Raw genomic sequence first — 18,496 nt, 5'->3', positions numbered from 1 at the left:
TATAGATAAAATGAAAGCAACTATGGGCAATAATAATAGTGCCAGTAATTACTGGCAAAAGACAGTGTCCTGTCTTCTTTAAACAAAACAATGTTAAATTTATGTTTTGGACAAGTAACATTTTATCAATTAAAGAAATTTAAAAAAAAAAAAAGCAAAGAGTGAGTTAAATTCTCCCCAGTTTTAATTTGCATCTATCTGTTCAGACATGGTTCAAGAATGAATTCAGGAATTAACTCAGAGTTTTAAAAAAAATTATAGTGGTTTACGGGCTGAACTTCACCTTCCTTTTCCTTCAAACAGAATGCACAATGGTGTTTGATAGATCCAGGTTCAGAGGGTGGATTAATAGCAATGGTCTGGAGTCAGCTAGTAGCAAACTCAGAGGGTAGGGGAGGACACATGAAAACACCTGCTTTTTTTTTTTTTTCAGTAGCTGCATGGGTGAAGGATCCATTACCTCTGCTAGAAGCAAGTATCTGGAGGGAAAAACACTTACTTTTACACATCTGATTTGATCATATGAATTTCATGCCCTGCCCATATACTCAGATAGCAGTAGTAAAGAGCTGCTGAGCTCTTTGGGCTGGAAGTCAGTTTAAAGAAGACAGAAGTTCTCTATCAACCGGCACCTCAGGAAGTCTTCCATCATCCCCACATCACCATTGGCCAATCAGAGCTTAAATCAGTCTAGCAGTTTAATTACCTAGGCAGCCTCATCTCCTCAGATGGTAAGATTGACGGAGAGATAGGCTACAGGTAAAGAGTAAGACAAAGGCATATAGTGCCTTCAGAAAGCTTCATAGAAGAGTTTGGTGAAATAAACACCTGAAGAAAAGTACAAAGATCAGTGTTTACAGAGCCATAGTGCTGTCTACTCTGTTATACGGATCTGAATCATGGGTCATCTACCGCCACCACCTGCGACTCCTAGAACGCTTCCATCAACGCTGCCTCCATACAATCCTAAACATCCACTGGTCAGATTATGTGACCAATACATCTGTTCTAGAACAAGCAGCAATCAAGTATTGAGGCCATGTTACTGAGAACACAGCTGCGTCGGGCAGGGCACGTCTCCAGGATGAAGGACCACTGCCTCCCTAAGATCTTGCTTTATGGTGAACTTGCCACCGGCTGCCGCAAGAGAGGAGCCCCGAAGAAAAGATACAAGGACTCCCTGAAACAACATCTCAGCCTTGGCCATATTGATCAACATAACTGCTCTACTCTGGCCTCCAATCGGGAGACCTGGAGACACACCATCTATAACGCTGCTGATGCTTTTGAGAAAGCACGCAGGATCACCCTTGAGGAGAAAAGACAACACAGAAAGAATCGTGCCTTGCAGAATATTCCACTTAAGGAGTCTTTCTGCTGTGCCTTTTGCAACCGGACATGCCTGTCTCGTATTCGCCTTTTTAGCCACCAGTGTGCTTGTAACAAACATGGGTAGAGCCCTTCCCAAATCTTCGTTCTTCAAAGCCCAGCCATGATGATGAGTATGGTACCATTTATTACACATATATAAATGCATAAATACAAAACCACAGCTATATGTTAAATACAAGTTCTTAAATAAAGCTGATGTCTCCTGGAAAGTAATAAAATAATTAGCACAGTGCACCATAATACTAACCTTGGTAATGCTTGGGCTTTCAACCATGTCTTTCATTTAGATTATACACTGAGGGATTCTGATATTTGTGTTTATGTTTGTTTTTTTTAAAAAGTTTCTGAAAATGAAAGCTGGAAAAATCAGTCTTTTAATGGTGTGGAAACCCAGAGTTGCATATGGAGGCATATTCTCACTGATGTCAGTCATCCCTCTGTGGAACATGGATTGAGTCCCAGTAGATTATTTATTCCTCACATATATCTGCAACACCAAGAATCAACGTATTTCATGACAGTGATGATTAAATTCAGTCTCTAAAATCTGAGGATCAAAAATGCACATTTCATTAGTTTTTTAATAAGTTGATATTTTGGTAATGGTTGCATTAAAAAACATTGCGGAAATACCTGATGAATGTCAAATATTAGATGAAATAATATGTAAGAAGAATCTATGTAATTTAAACTCTATCTGTTAACCAAGTTATATTAAGAACAAATCCATGCACAGTAATGATCTTGTATTTATCTATTAGGCTGTCCATGAATTTGTGTGGCACTTAGATTGCCTTTGATTTCACTGCACAGGACATTTTTCATTCATGAAGCAGTGGAATCTTATTACAAATTAATTCAGAAGCATGTTTAAAATTTAAACATATTTATGAATTAGGACTGCAATGATACAGTACTTAGAGAGCAAGTTTCGCTAAGATAGAAAAAACAGTTGAACATAAAGATCTCTGCTTCTACCTGTTCAGCTGTAAATATTTCTGATGACACTATCAGCAGACTAGCAGATCTCTTGAACTGAGCAAATTAATGCTTTCCTGTTGCTCCTGCTGTGTTTGTCATGAACCATCTGTGCAGCAAAAAATGACTTTTTGTCACTTTCTCCACAAAACTTTGAGATTAGCTGGTTTTCCAGAAGTTATTTCTTTGGTATTAATATAAGTAGGTAAGTTTAAAAAAAAAAAACCAAAAACAAACTACAAAACCCCAACTCTCGTTTCCACTACCAGTGGGCTTTTACCTTTTCTCCACCAGAAACCAGAAGGTTGAAAAGAAGCCAGAACAATGTCAAATTAACCTGAAAACCTTCCAGTTCTTTCTCATCCTGTGAAGAGATGATTTTCAAGTTTAGCTTGATTTGTTCAGAATGACCCACAACAACAGAGGGTGTTGCTTTAGCCAAGTTATTTCATTTGCAATTAGCTTGAAGTGAGCTGCCTAGACAAAAACAGGTTTTGGTTTTGAATTCTTATTACCTGACATGTAGGACTTTACATAATGTGACTTGCATAGAATATAGAATACTAAGCAGAATAAAAAAGATACAGCTTTTATTAGCTGCAATCAATGTCAAAATTTTAAATCACAACTAAGATATATAAATTTAACTGAGATGTATATATAACATGGTAGTTTCAGAAATCATACAAGTTAAATGATTCCTTGTAAGGAAAAAACGTAAAGGCCATTCCAAACTGGAGGTTTGGGGCTAGATTTTCTCATTCTATGTATATTAAGAATTACATTAACTTTATACTATCTTTATACTTTACATTACATTAATTACAGTAACTCACAAGATGACTTCTGCATGTCTACATGTGGCCCTTTAACAATACATGTTCAAAAGCATTCAAGCAAAATTATTGTATGAAATCTGCATGATAATCATGTAAATGCAGATATGTGAGATTTTTGTTGCTTTCCATGTCAGGTTAGAATACAGGAAGAATGATCTCATTGTCAGGTTGAAGAAGATTTGAGGAGGGTGGGAAAATGAGAACAAAACCATCATGACAGTCTATTGGAATACTCAATTCAGAACTGTCTGAAAGAACTAATAATATCTCAAAATCATGAGAAACAAGAATAAAATTCCAATTTTAATTCCTTATAAGAATGTAGGGAAAGATTGCCTCTAGGCAACATATTTCAGTGATTAGAACAAAATCTTTCCTGGTTTAATCAAACTTTTTCCCTAAAAAAGTATAATGGTTCCTAATGAAGGGTGGAACTTACATCACCGTGGCACATACTGGCTTAATTTAATAATAACATATTTTGAAATGCTCTTGTACGTATTTACAAATGAGAAATACCAAAACATGAGGTTTTTCTCCTCAGTGTCTTCCTACAACTATTTTTTTTTTGGGGGGGGGGTTATTTCTAAACGACAGAGAATAAGTCCTGGCCATAATGATCTCAGGTGACACCATGCCAAATCCTTTCCTGTTCTATCTGAGGTGACATGACAGTACAATACACAGTGAAGCAGAAGTTACCACCATCGTGACCTGATGAAACCTAAAAAGAATGCTTGAACTTTTATTATATTTTTCTGACTTTTAGCCTTCTTCGAGATAAAAGTAGAATGCTTTGATCCAGCATTTTCATTTGCTGCTATCCAGAGAATAATAGGATGACAAAATTACTCTCTAGAATTTTTCCATAACCCCAACAGACAAAGGTATAAAAAACATACTTTGTGGGCATTTTGATGTACAAGACTTCTATTAAAGCATTTAAATGCACTAAAAAATAAAAGCATTTATATTTCAATTTTTACATAAATCTATTGTAACTAGGAAAAGAAGTGAGTTTGTTTTAAATCAGAAAACTATAACGGTATTTTAATCTAATATGGACCTTTTTCAAAACCAACTCATATCAATTGAAGGTTGGGACCTTCAGACATTATCCACCACAGTGAACCTACAGGCTTTAATGGGATCATTTGGATAAGATGACCATTTCAAGGTGAACAACAGTTAAAGGACTGGGTCTCAGATATACGCAATAAAGCTGAGGTACACAAACAGAAGAAATACTGTAGAATAATTTTGTCTTCCTAATATATATGAATATAAAACATTTTTATATTACCTGAAATGTTTTATTTTGCTTATCAATACAGTTGAATGAGAAAATATATTTAGAACCCTTTATTTCTGACTTCCTTTGTACTGTTTTCACACCAATGTAATTTCATATACTCTTTAACTGTATTACTTTTGTTTTTCCTCTTCGCAAACAGTCAGACCTAAACTCTTAATATCCCTCAAAATAAATTGCTCATTATTTTAACACCTTCCTGCAGTCAGAGCTTCTCAGCATGTATCACATTTCTATTTCTTAAGTTACAAATGTAAAGCAGTTGGGGGTCTGGCTGATTTAATGTCCAGATTTGCTTAGAGGAAGCAAAGAGGATTTTATGTTTCTCTGTTCACTGATGATATGTGGTATCTGAACTTGTTCAACTATATTCAGAAGGACTTATCAGGCACCGTTACTGAGAAGAGAAACACAAACTAAGGCCAAGTCTCAAACAAGGTAATCACAGTTACGCTTGTCCTGCTGGAGGACTTTGACCACCCCGACATCTGCTGGGAAGGTAGCACAGAGAGCTGCAGGAGACAGACAATGCAGGAGACTTTCAGAATGCATGGAGGATAACTTCTTGAGCCAGGTAATAGACAGCACTACCAGAGGGGATGCGATACCTGGTCTGATAGTCACTAGTGTAATTGAGCTAATTGGGAATGTCAAGATTGGAGGCAGCCTGCAACTGAGGGGATTGTGCACTGGTGGAGCTTGCAGTCCTGAGGGGTATGGGTCAGGTAAGGAGTAAAGTCAGGTCCCTGAACTTTAGTAAAGCAAATTTCCAGCTCTTCAAGGAGATAGTCAGTAGGATCCCCTGGGAGACTGTCCTCAAGGACAAGGGAGTGGAACAGAGCTAGCAGATCTTTATGGAAGTCTTCCATACAGTGCAAGAACTAGCAATCCCCAGAAGCAAGAAATCAGGCAAGGAAGGTAAGAGACTGGCGTGGCTGAGTAGGGAACTGCTGGTCAAACTAAAGGGAAAGAAGTAAATGTGCAAGCAGTGGAAATGAGGACAGCAAACCTGAAAGAGTATAGAGATGAAATTTGGTTGTGTAGGGATGGGGTGAGGAAGGCCAAGGTGAAGCTGGAACTGAACCTGGTAAGGGTCACAAAGAATAACAGCAACAGCTTTTACAGGTATGTGAATCAGAAAAGGAAGGTCAAAGAAAGTGTACCCCACCCTAATAAAACAACACTGGTAAACTGGTAGCAATGGATGAGGAGAAGGTTGAGGTACTCAACAATTCTTTGCCTCAGTCTTCAATGGCAGTGCCCCTTCCCATACCTCTTGAGTGGAGGGATAGCAGGATGGGGACTGGGAAAGCAAAGTGCTTCCCATTGTAAGTAAAAATTCGGTTCATGACCAGAGTGTACTTAAGTCTATGGGACCCAATGAGATGCATTCCAGAATCCTGAGGGAACTGGCTAATACAGTTGCCAAGCCACTTTCCATGATATTTGAAAAGTCACGGCAGTCTGGTGAAGTCCCAGGTGACTGGAAAAAGGGAGACATTGTACTCTCTTTAAAAAGGATAAAAAGGAGGACCCTGGTAACTACACTCCTGTCATCCTCACCTCTGTGCCTGGAAGATTATGGAACAGATCCTCCTAGAAGCTACGATAAGGCAAATGGAAGACATGGGGGTGATTCAAGACAGTCAGCACAGCTTTACCAAGGGCAAGTCCTGCCTGACCAACATAGTGACCTTCTATGATGGAGTAACTACGCCAGTGGACAGGGAAAGGGCTACAGATGTCATTTATCTGGACTTCTGTAAAGACTTTCTGTAAAGCCCCCACAACATCTTTCTCTCTAAAATGGAGAGATGGATTTGATGGGTGGACTGTTAGACGGATAAGGAAGTGGTTGGGCGGTCGCATCCAGAGGTTAGTGATCAACGGTTCAGAGTCCCAATGGACATCAGTGACAAGTGATATACCTTAGAAGAGGTCTGTACTGGGACCAGTGTTATTTAATGTTATCTTTTCTGATATAGTCAAAGGGATCGGGTGCACCCTCAGGAAATTTTCAGGGATCCTACAAGAAGCACAAAGAGAAATTTTTACAAGGACAGGGAAGAATGGTTTCAGACTGAAAGAGAGCAGGTTTAGATTAGACGTTGGGAAGAGATTCTTTACTATGAGGGTGGTGAGGCACTGGAAAAGGTTGGCCAGAGAAGTTGTGGATGGCCCCCTCCCAGGATGTGTTCAAGGCTACACTCTGAGGAGACAGATCTAGTGGATGTCCACGACAGCAGGGTTGGAACTAGATGATCTTTACAGTCCCTTCTGATCCAAACCATTCTACGATTCTATGAAGTTTAAAAAACCCAAAACAACCAACACTCTCCTTTGCTGAACCAGAGCCAATGTGCTCCTGAGAGCAACTCTGAGGCAGCTGGACAGCTGCTCTCCTCAACATGGGCTTGAATATTACTACACAGGTTTGGATTTTAAAAGTATGAGTGGGCAATCCAATCCCTGAAAACCGTTACGTGCATACTTAATTTGAGCAAAAGTAATCCTGCTGAATTACTGAATGTTTGGAAAGATGCTAAAACATTTTAATGTTTTAGAAGGTTGAAGGCAAGATGATGAACCACTCAGAAAATTCAGTATTTTATCACCTATTTACAAGATTTTAACAGTATCTTATTTCAAGAGTGAAAACTGAATTATAAATTAAAAAAACTACAGATGAAAAGGCAGGACGGGACATTTGGGGACAGGACAGGACAGGACAGGCAGGACAGGACAGGACATTCAGCTGTAAAAACTGAAAATCTCTGTTCTCAACCACTTCACTTGGAAACCTGAAAATAAAAAGCAAACATTTATCTATATCACCTGAAAAATTAAGCTTTTGCATAATTTTGGCATAACACAGCAATTTAACTCATTAAATATGTCACTTGTGTTACACCAAAATCCTGAGAAAGACAAGGCTATATTGTTTGATATTTGACCTGTAAGTTGCGTACTTCCTAATGCTGTAGACCTTCTGGGAAAAAAAAGGAATTATTTTGAATTTCTTAATACGTTTCCATGTGCACAATTCTTCTACAATAGCACCTTCAACTAAGCCAAATGTTTTCTGGATTAAATGAGAGTGAAATGCACCCTTTCTACAATTACAGATCCGTCTTCCTACCATCATGTTCCAAGTTGTCTTCACATGAGCTCAACTTGCTTTTCAGTCTCCTGTCTCCAGGGGCTAAATTAGGAGCCAGGGGAGAGACAGGCAAATATCACTGGAATGATGACATCATAATAATTTCCTTGCTTAGGAAATATAATGAAAAGACACATCCTGAGGTGTATCAGTTATATTTGAAACTGCCTTATTTCAATTTTTTATTTTACTTTATTTACAGAGGTGAGTTCAGTTTTGGGCTGTGTCATAGAATCACAAAATTAGGAGCTTTGCCATCTTTAATTCCCTCTAAGCTGTTAGGGAAAGATAAGCAATTTCACATGATAGCCAGGATTTAAATGATTACAAATGATTACAAATCCAAAACAAATGCAGAACTACCTGCAGCCAGGTAGGCTTAATCCAGGCCAGACATCCTACAAGAGGATCTATGATCAAATAATGGTGCTAGGACATATCCATAAATTCCAACTGTCACCAAAACTTCATGTAAAGTTCTTTCAGAAATAAATGAACTTTTAATAGAATAAATAATGGCTTCGGGATTTAGTTCTATATAGCAGCAACCATTTGAAGCAAGAGAAAAACATGTAACAGAAATCTGGAAATCTGCATATTCTCTCCATGGATCTAAATACCATAGGGAAAGTATGTGTTGAAAATCTATGCTGATGTGAAATAATTAACAACACCTATAGCTTTTGAAACACATATAGGACCTTCTCCACATGCAGAATCTCTGCCAGAAGAATCAGTATACACTATGGAACAGAATCTAGTAAGTCTAACAAAGAAAAAAGATTACTGTGTCTGACCTGGTTTAAAAGGATTTTAAGTGCTCTTGCTGGTCACTTAATACTTTGGACTTAGTCTCCCACTGGTGCATTTTTGTCAGCCAAAGGTAGAATGGGAAGTGCATCAGTGTTTAATTCCATTTTGGCCTCTTTGTTCCATCCAAGAGCAGGTTAAGTGCAGCATTGCTTGTACAACATATATCCATACTTTAGCAATACACCGATGCTATAGTAGATATGGCTGTATGCATAACAGATACACCCATAGTAAAGGAAGATTAGGGAATGATTTTGACTACTAGAATCAAAATCGACCCTACTGCCCAACTGTTGGTTTGCTCTCTGGCTTCTGCTTGGACTCTACACATGGCTCTCTCCAGACCAGTTCATTTAAAGACTCCTTGAAAAAGGAGATGTCACAGCATGAGTTTTGGATCCCTCTGTAGCGCATAAAAATTATCACAATTTCTACCTCATAGATCAGAACATCTTAAACCGTAAAAACCACATTCACAAAACACCATGGCCAAAGACTGGATTCAAAGTTACTTGAATCAGTGTAGAAATCTTAGATTCCAATAAGCTTTGAAACCAGAAGCCAATCTTGTGTCATTATCTAAGCCTTCTCTAGCTTCTGAAATGGATCTGCGTGAGTGGTATAAACTAAAGGATAAATCATACACTGCACTACTTGTGCAGACTAGGAGAGGGTACCATAATAAAGTGGGAAACCAGTGGCTTTTCCAGAACACTTATCTATCTTCTCCAGTACCAATTCAGTGTGAAGTACGTGACTCCAGCATTGAGTAGAAAGCTATTCTGGAGACAAAATGAACCAGGCAGATAGTCCCAGGGGCATGATTTTAAACAAAGATAGGTTTTGCCAGCCAAACCAAGTGAAGCAAACAAATGAACTCAAACTGACAACCCTCATGACAGTAACTTCTAAGTTTTGAGAGTTAATCATGTTGCATTTTGACAGATTACTGATGAAATCTTTCAGATTTGCCTTGTCAGTCATTTATTAGCAGGCATCTAATGAATAGCATATAAAATAGACTTGTTAAGTATAGTGCCTGCTGACAGTTCAATTTAAAAGTGAAGGGTATAGAAAATTCACTACGGAGCAAGTGTCAGTTTTTCCACAGGAAAAGCCTACTTTGTGTTAACAGTCTGCACAGGTCTGGTAGGGCTATTCTCCATCTGTGTGACCCCAGCTGCCAAAGGGATACTACAACAGTTAGCAAGGAAATGGTCAAGCGCTCAGAGGAGAGACAGGCAAATATCACTGGAATGATGACATCATAATAATTTCCTTGCTTAGGAAATATAATGAAAAGACACATCCTGAGGTGTATCAGTTATATTTGAAACTGCCTTATTTCAATTTTTTATTTTACTTTATTTACAGAGGTGAGTTCAGTTTTGGGCTGTGTCACAGAATCACAAAATATTTTAATTTAGAGGGGACCCAAAAGATCATCAAGTCCAACCCTTAAGTGAATAGCCCATATGATTTACGATATGAATTATTATTCCCATTAATTTATCTTTCTGTCCAAAATAATATAGCATGTAAATAATATAATTTAGCATAAAATTTACAACACAAAATGCGTTTTTACAAAATGTTTCCTAGTGACTTTGGAAACGAAGTCTAACAAAAAACAAAAAGTCCTTGCTGAACATTCAAACCCTTAAGGGAACAGATTAAAGCAGATCCAAAGAAGACTCTATTGATATTTTTTATATTGAAATATTTATCTTCTCATACATAAAAATACAACTTTGCTAAAAAGAGTAAAATAAGACAAACTAACTGAAATGCTGCATAAGACAAAATGACTGAAATGCTGGAAGAGAAGAGCTTATTTTGAGAAATGGATAAAGCACCAATTTTTTTCTTTTTTTTTTTTTGGTGAAGGAACTTTACAGGTCTTCTTGCGCAGTCTTCTAATTTTTTATCTATGTTGATTTAAAAAATGGAAACTCAACTAGTTTTACAACTGTATGTCTCAAACAGGATATCACATTCAGGGACAAGTGAGATAAGAGTAGATAGAGTTTGCTGATGGGCAGGCTAACACTAAGGAACTTTCACCTCTCTGCACCTGGTCTTTTCTATACCTTTTGGTTGTTTACCTGTTACTTGATAAACTTATTACGGTTATGAACTGGGATTTATTGCTGTCCTCCATGATGGCATGAAAGCAGACTGGTGATAGAAGACTAGAAGTAGAATAAAAGTACCTCAACTAAAGTAGGCAAATGAAAAATACAGAAGGCATTTCAGCACAGCTTAACCTAGCCAGAAATACAATAGACCATAAGGAGATGCTCATAAAGAGACACAATCATCATAAAAGCACAATGATGGCCCTTTCATGGTGTTGAATATTTTATTTAATAATCAGCTATATTAAATAGTCTACAGTGGCTTCCTAAGAGGAGGAGCTGAATAGTTTTCAGAAAGTGATAGGAAGATGTGAAGAATACTAATTTTCTGGAAAGCATAATTTTTTGAGAGGTACCTCTTTCATATGAGAAAGAAATAAAGAAAGGAGAAACTTCCTTTCTTGAAGCTTGAGTGGATTCGAAACTACTGTTTCTAATGTCATGTTGGAAGGTTCAACACATGCCTTGATTCTAACAGTGATTCTAGTGGTGATTAGAAATTAATCATTATTAGAAAAATTAATATTAGAAATCTGTTAAAAGGTGCAATAGGTAAAAAAAGCTTCATACTCTGATGCTGTACATGTAGATGTACTCAGGAAACTCTAAATCCAAGTTTAAAAGAGGATTTCTGGCATAAGATGGACTAAAAGTGTATATTTGGCTGTAAATTATTAACCACATTACTTAGAAATAGTACCATTAGAGGAAAACAGCTACACATATGATTCTACATATGCCATTACTACTTCGTTGAGCAGTTCTACCTGGTGTCTGAAAATAATTAGCAGTTTCTTACCCATTCTCATACTGTAAGTAAAACCACTGAGGTGACTCAGGAGACTGAAGGCCTTTCTAGTGGTCTAGGATTCCTTTCTGAAGCTCAGTATGCTTACTAATAGTAGTTACATCCTATTACACATAACATTTTCAATATTGCTAAAATTTATGCATTTAATAAGTGTTAGAAGTAGCAGTGGGGAAGGATATTTTATGTAACTTTAGCCAGAAAGTTATATCTGAAGTTTTAATATAGATTTTTCACTGCAGACACAGGTATATGTTGCATGAAAAACAGACACTGAACAGTAAGGCAAGAAATACTATCTTATACAGAACAGAGAAGTTTCAGCTGTTTCTATGCCCACAGCAGACTAAAATGTGGTCCTCTGAAAAATTAGATACTAGTACTCCATGACTTTGCAACCTCTACAACCATTATCACCGTGTAGACTGCTGCCAAATTACACTTCCATGTTTAAAATAAGAGTGGCATTTAATATTCACTGGGAAGGATATGACTGAAACATGGCAATTCAACATCATGGATGTTACAACCTCTTTAGATTTAAATATCTTTCTTATATCTCAAGCAGGATAAAAAACTTGGAGAAGTGAGACTGCAGATATTTATTTGTAAAGGACTTGGTGTGCTTCTGAGAATTAGAATTTGGTATCTCAGATCCTGAGGCTACTCTTTTTTCCCCACCCAATCTCTACCTATAGAAAGAGAAAAAAGGTCTTCCTTCATACATCTACAAAAACTAAATGAGGTCATAAGTGTGTCCAATGAAATATGAATTACTTTTAAGAGGTCCCTTAGCACAGAAGCTCATTAATTTAACAAAGGAACCTACAAAAAATCATCCTTCAAAAGGAAGATGTTGGCTCTGACTCTACCTTCAATTCAATGAACTCAGCAACACAACAGCTGCTCCACCAAAAGTCAGAGTGAATGCTGGCCACAGCAAGGTTTCCTGTGATAAACAGTCAAAAGAGTTTTCAGGGACATCTATCTGATGGCTTCGTGCATCTGTGTCTTCTCCAGGACTACCACCTCTGCCTATTGTCAAAAAAGGAAACAGGAAAAGCCCTGTAAAAATCAGTTATTTTCCTGTGAAAAATATCCAAGCCAAACAATCTAATACAAATAAAGTAAACTCTCCAGCATAACTTCAAGCTCATAGAGGCAATTGTTCATATTCTTCACAAACCTATAGGTTGAAAATGAGCAGTTAAGAGGGACATGTACTCAAAGGGGGGAAAAAAGTCCTTTTAAAATGTTTTTGAAAAAGAATACACAATTTAAAATAAAGAAAGAGTCATACCAACTTAATTGTGCATAGAACTATTTGAAACACTTTGGAAATTTCAATATTAAGCATTCACTGATAGCAAATGCTAGAATTATTTCTACCTGGAGGATTTTTTCTTATTAAAAATTAAAATCAGTTCTTTGTAAACTTTCACCATTTGCTTTTACAACCTGTAGACAACAAATTATGCAAATCTGCAGATTTACATCTAATTTAAGTAGTTGCGGTGTAATTTGATTTTAGGAGCTTTCTCTGATAGGTAATAGAATGAATGTGCTGAACTCAGTGTCAACATTGTTTTGGCTGAAAGCTGGACTCAGTGCCATTTCCAGAAAGTTATCTGTGGAGTTGCTGATCTTGGAGAGGATTAGAAGTATACAGAGAACTAAAAAGTAGCTGTATAAATTCCTCAAAAATTATAAAAAAATCCCAGCAAAAATTGCTGTGCTCACAGAGAGATAAAAAGCAAATTGAATGGACATCAGCAGCCAATCTCATATGTATCCAAACACTAATTTAAAAATCCACCAACTTCTCTGCCTGAAGAGGCTGCCAAAGCACGAAATCATTCATTAAAACAAATACTTTAGACAGTTTGATAGCCAGATCTGTCACAGCTTTGACAGTCCAATGACTAAAACAAAAAAGAACAAGAGATATTATATGGCATTTAATCAAACTTACCTAGAGTAAAACACACTTCCCTACTTTGCTACTTTAAAAGGACTACAGGACCCCCAAGATTTTTTACAGCAAACATATTTTTCATCCATAATTTTGTAATTCTGAGGGTCAGATTTTCTGTGAAGTCTTTCCTTCTGCAAATGTTTGTTATACCAGAAAGATCAGACTAAAACTGTCAATTGCTAATGCATTTCAGAAAAGCTAATGAGCTGATGTAGTTGGTGTGGAGGTGGCTGTACCCCATCTCTTCTGAATCAACAGCAGGTCTGAAACTTCTCAACAGACCAGACTGGAGGGTCAGTTAAACCTAGCATAACTTCAGGTTCATAATTTTATGATGGCTACCATTAAAAAAACCCCCATCATACTTCAAATCATTCAAACACATATAAAGATACAGATGTAGTGGAATAGCAGAGTAAATAATTTTTTCTTACTCTCAGTCTGGGATCCCATAGTTGGCAATAATGATAGTTACTGGATATTTTTCAAGACTTTGTCCCAACAGTCTGAAATCCATGTATGTGTGGCACTGAAACACTCCACTTCCCTTCATACTCTGCAAATCCTCTTCTTTACTCCTTCATTCTAGTGTGTATATAGTCACATTATGGTCACGATAGCTCTGTCAGATAGCAGGATTATTTAAGGAAAGTCATAACAGTGTGTCTGCTTTTGTTCAGATTTGTAATCCAGATTTATTTAATTTTTTAGACAAAATATACAAGTACCTAGTTCCCCATTCAGCAGCTTCAGTCATTTGTAGCCAATTGATTCGCTTGTGGATTATACCAAACCACTCAAACAAACAGGGCTTTATAATTTAAAGTATTTTATGTAGATATTACCAAGCAGATAAACACGATGCATTGTTTGTTTCTGGTTTTAGACTTGTCCCTGTCACCTTTCTGGTTTATATGTTTTCTTTCCAACAATGAATTTTAGCTACTATTACCATGTTGGCTGTTATTCATATTTGGTTACCCACGATAAATACTGCTCAACTATACTTCCATGAAGTATAGTTCAAACCCACCCCATGTGGGGTTTGCAACAAAAGCAAAAAATGTTCAGAGAAAAATGATTTAGTCACTACAGTTCCTGGAAATTGGTCAGCCTTTGCCTGCTGAAAGATTAAAGGAAATGTATCTTGCTCTGAGTAAGGAGTGAGAAAGGAAGAATCTCTCTTAAAAGTCAAACGTTATGTAAACTATGGATCAGCTTGAATAGGGTTTCAAGATGCAGTTTATAGAAGGAACTTGATAGATTTCACATCATTGGCTGAATAATTTATTTTCTGCCAGCCAAAACAATGTTTGTAAACTGTACTGCCTGGTGACTGATGATGCCAAGGGCAAACAATGAACAAAGAATAAGAGAAGAGACAAAAAGAAGTTCTGCTGGCATAATGAGGAGAAACAGTCCTTCATCATCCTATCAGGGCTACGGCTCTGCAAGTTATAAATCACTGTCCTCTGCCTCACAGCCTGGGATAAGCATAGCACAACAAATTCATTAAAGTAAAGCATTCAGAGTGTTGCATGTACTTTTACGTGGTGACAGGTATGTTTTCCTGACAGCTTTACAGAAATACCTCTTTTGCTGGAATGTATCCACGCAGATATAAACTGAGCTGTGTTCATGATATACATTAATATCTAAGCAACAATAAATGTGAAGCACACTTTATGTGATAGTGTAAATCAGTTTCAATACCATTTTGAACTAAACAGTGCTTTTTCATTGCCTTTATGGCAGACTTGGAAGACAGGAGCACTCTACTGGGTCTCATTTCCTTTTGAATAATTTAAACCAAATGAAGATTGTTTTATGATTTGCTGCAATTTGAATCTCTCAAAGTAAGTTTAATAAGAAAGTTACTGACTTAAATTGTCTGTTTGGCAATCAGGATATTATTAAAACTAAATATAAAAAGGGCTCTGGACTTTCGATTTTTGCTATTAGGAATTAATTTTTCTTTGATGAGATTCACATAACACCACCATTTTAGACAGATAGATAGATACATACATACATACATACATATATATATATACATATTTACACCTAGGACATTTAGTTTTCTCGTGCATGTATTTGATTTAGTCTGAAACAAAAGCCAGAAGAAACTCAGTGTGCAGTATCATAAATCAGTAACACTGATTACTAAATGTCTTCTGTCATTAAGCACTCATAGTAATATTTAAATTCAAATATAAAACTGACAACTCAATTCGTGCTTTCATACGAAAATACATAAATATATTATTTATAATATAGCAATTGAGAGAAAGTTGAGAATAGGTTGTTAAAAATCTCCTATTAAAACCCCAAAGCAATTGGCAAACATATTCTTAGATTTTGGTTTGGAATACAGTGTACTAATATTAACACTTTATACTATGGACATCTCGATAAATACCTGAAAAGCTCTGCTGACCCACTGGAACATGCAGTCATGTAGGCTTCAGGAGCACACACGACAAACTCTGCCAAATCACCCAAAGTTTTAGGAAGATTAGATGGAAAAGATTCAATATCTCATAAGCAATCAATTTTTTACTGCATACTGCATGTCCTTTGGGTAGCTACTTCTTTGTTTAGTTACTTCAATTTTACTTTGCTCTCTCTTTGTTTTAATTGAAATGGAAATAACATTGCTAGTAAACCACTAGCTCTGGGCTTCAGATTACCTGTGTTCCCAGAGGACTTTTGAAATTCAAATATGGGCACTTGTTCTGAAAATCTCTAAATATGGTGTACCAGGGGCCACAAGGTCTGGCACTGAGCTGTTCGCATAGAGAAGACTACAGGACCAAGGTTACATTACATGATGCAAGTGCTTGTGTTAAATGCTATTTCTGAAGGGAGGATGTAAGCCACCAAAATGTACTTACCTACTAAACACTTTTCCCCACTCTGATGAGCCCTCCTCTGAATGAATGGCAGCAACAAAGTGAAGCTTTAGTCCTCAAGTGCAATTAGGTCATAACTGACTAAAATCCTAACGCCTCTACAGACATTTGTTGTGCACAGAGCATAGAAGGGTGCTCTATAGTCAAGCAGAACAAAGAAGCATTAACTCAATCCCTTTCAAACAAAGAAGTAATTTCAGAAAGCAAGTTGGACTTTGTAATGAGTTACTACAAAGGGCAGAGCTCAAAATTCCCCTTGGTGCAATGAAGCCCCATAGGGTCAAATAGTGAGATGGCAAAAATCACTGGATGGGGAGTGGGCAAAAGTGGTGAACACTTACATGGTGAAGGGGGAAGGGAGGAGAGAGAAGAACATCTGTTATCTGCAGGTTCTAAGAAATCTAAACTGCTTAATCACAATCTCTAATATACATGATCACTGTGCTAACTAGTAATCAGAAGGAGGAGAACCGGCGTGGCTGTGTCTCTTTGAATAAACCAGATTTGATCTGGAGAGAAGGACTTAAAGGCACAAAAAACATGTGGAAAAGTTTCAAATGTGGGGAGACTGATGAGATGTTAGTGGTCATCTCACACAGGCTGAAGTAAAATATCCTTAGAGCTTCTGTGAGATAATGTCCAACAGCATAGGATATTTCTATATCACTGCCCCTCTAATCCAAGGATTAGAGACCGGAAATCATGAATTGATTGCAATCATTGCAGAGAAACAGACAACACTTTCATATATTTATGTAAAAAATATTTACTTCTTCAAGACTAGGAGGAGGAAAAACACTTGGAAAGGAAAATTTAAACAGAAAAATGTGTGTGAATCTCAATACAAGCTATTTAGCTTGGGGTATTGGGGTATTATTCTCATAGTTCCCCAAACAAGAAAGGATAAGTACAGCTGAAAGCTCTTCTGGCTCTGTAACAAAGTAATGAACAGCAGTTAGAAATACAGTAATCATTTACTGTGAATTGAAAAGAAGAAAAATATTAAAATTAAGAGCAATTAACTATTCTAAAGCATAGAAAAACTGAGAAGGCATGGAAATAAAGGTATGAAAGGAAGCCTTATAAAAGCACTGAGAACCAAAGAAACCTCAACGGTGACTTAGAATTTTTGGAAAGGTGCTAATAATGACAGAGAGCATGATAAATAGTACCAAGTGTCTAAAGTTCAAGAAATGGGATGATAGCTGAAAGCCATATCAAATTTCCCAACCTTACAAGTCTTGTACTATGAAATACTCACCCATGGCCCAGAGCCAGGAGTGCCGTACCTCCTCGCTCTTCCCAGCACAGGAGTTGCAATCCTGTGTCCAGGTATGGGGTTCCCATCATCATGCAAAATCAAGAGGGCGTGGAGGGGTTGTGAGCCTAGTCAGCTGCAGTTTTCTCCCTCCAGGATCCTCTTTCCATGGCTGGAAAATAAAGAAGTGTTTGTGTGATGGAAACAAAACAAGGGGTTGCTTTGTGGTGAGTGGTTTTTGGGTTCATTGTGTTTCTGGTGTCATTTTAGAACAGGGAAAAAAACTTAGGCAATATTCTCATTTTATTAAGATGTTTACATAAATATTGAAGCAGCTCACTAAAGCCAATGGGTCTGTATTGGAATATAACTGCTGTGAGCAGAAAATCATATTAATGGCATGGAGACATCTGCTTATAGAGGTCGCATTAGAAAATTATATATTCGTATAATAAATACATGAGACTGGAGAGCATATTTGAAATACCTTGAAATTGGATAGACTGCTTTCTGCCTACATGAGTGGAATCTAAACTACCAAGCAATCTAGTTGGCCTTTAAGTTGTTGTAAACATCAAGACAGAGCAATACTCTTGCTCTTCAGTGAAAAAATAAAGCTGGCAGGCTAGGACACCACTACCTCATCTGGACTGACTAAGAAATTACTTTTGTAAATATTGTTACTCTTCTCATCTGGAAAAAATGTAAGGGGAGTAAAATATGGTATCTCATTATTCTGGATCATCCAAACATATTTTCATTAAGAATTACCCACATACTTCTTTAGTTTGTGAACAAAACCCTGTTTCAAGAAAGCTGTTTTTTCATTCTTCTCGCCACGGATGAGTTCATCCAGAAAAATTATATGTAATTTTCTGTCTAATAGCTTGCTTTCCAATTATATTTCTGAC

General features: G+C 37.0%; 1 long non-coding RNA gene across 2 annotated transcripts in view; it reads right to left on the bottom strand.

Moving 5' to 3' along the window:
- LOC127472274 (uncharacterized) overlaps positions 1-17,740 on the bottom strand; it is a 47,734-nt gene extending 29,994 nt beyond the window's left edge. Inside the window, exons 1-2 of one of the 2 annotated variants that reach the window (XR_007904938.1) lie at positions 13,850-15,219; positions 12,313-12,475 (exon numbers count right to left, since the gene is read on the bottom strand). This is a non-coding gene — a long non-coding RNA (uncharacterized LOC127472274). Of the gene's footprint in view, positions 1-12,312; positions 12,476-13,849; positions 15,220-17,588 lie in introns of those variants that run through there. The other variant, XR_007904937.1, reaches the window with a different exon arrangement.
- Positions 17,741-18,496: the final 756 nt, after the last annotated feature.

Source organism: Manacus candei, unplaced genomic scaffold (genome assembly GCF_025592945.1).
Source record: "Manacus candei isolate 608988 ecotype Guabito, Panama unplaced genomic scaffold, ASM2559294v1 h1tg000028l, whole genome shotgun sequence".
Taxonomy (NCBI): Eukaryota; Metazoa; Chordata; class Aves; order Passeriformes; family Pipridae; genus Manacus; species Manacus candei.
This window is presented reverse-complemented; position numbering and strand designations above follow the sequence as displayed.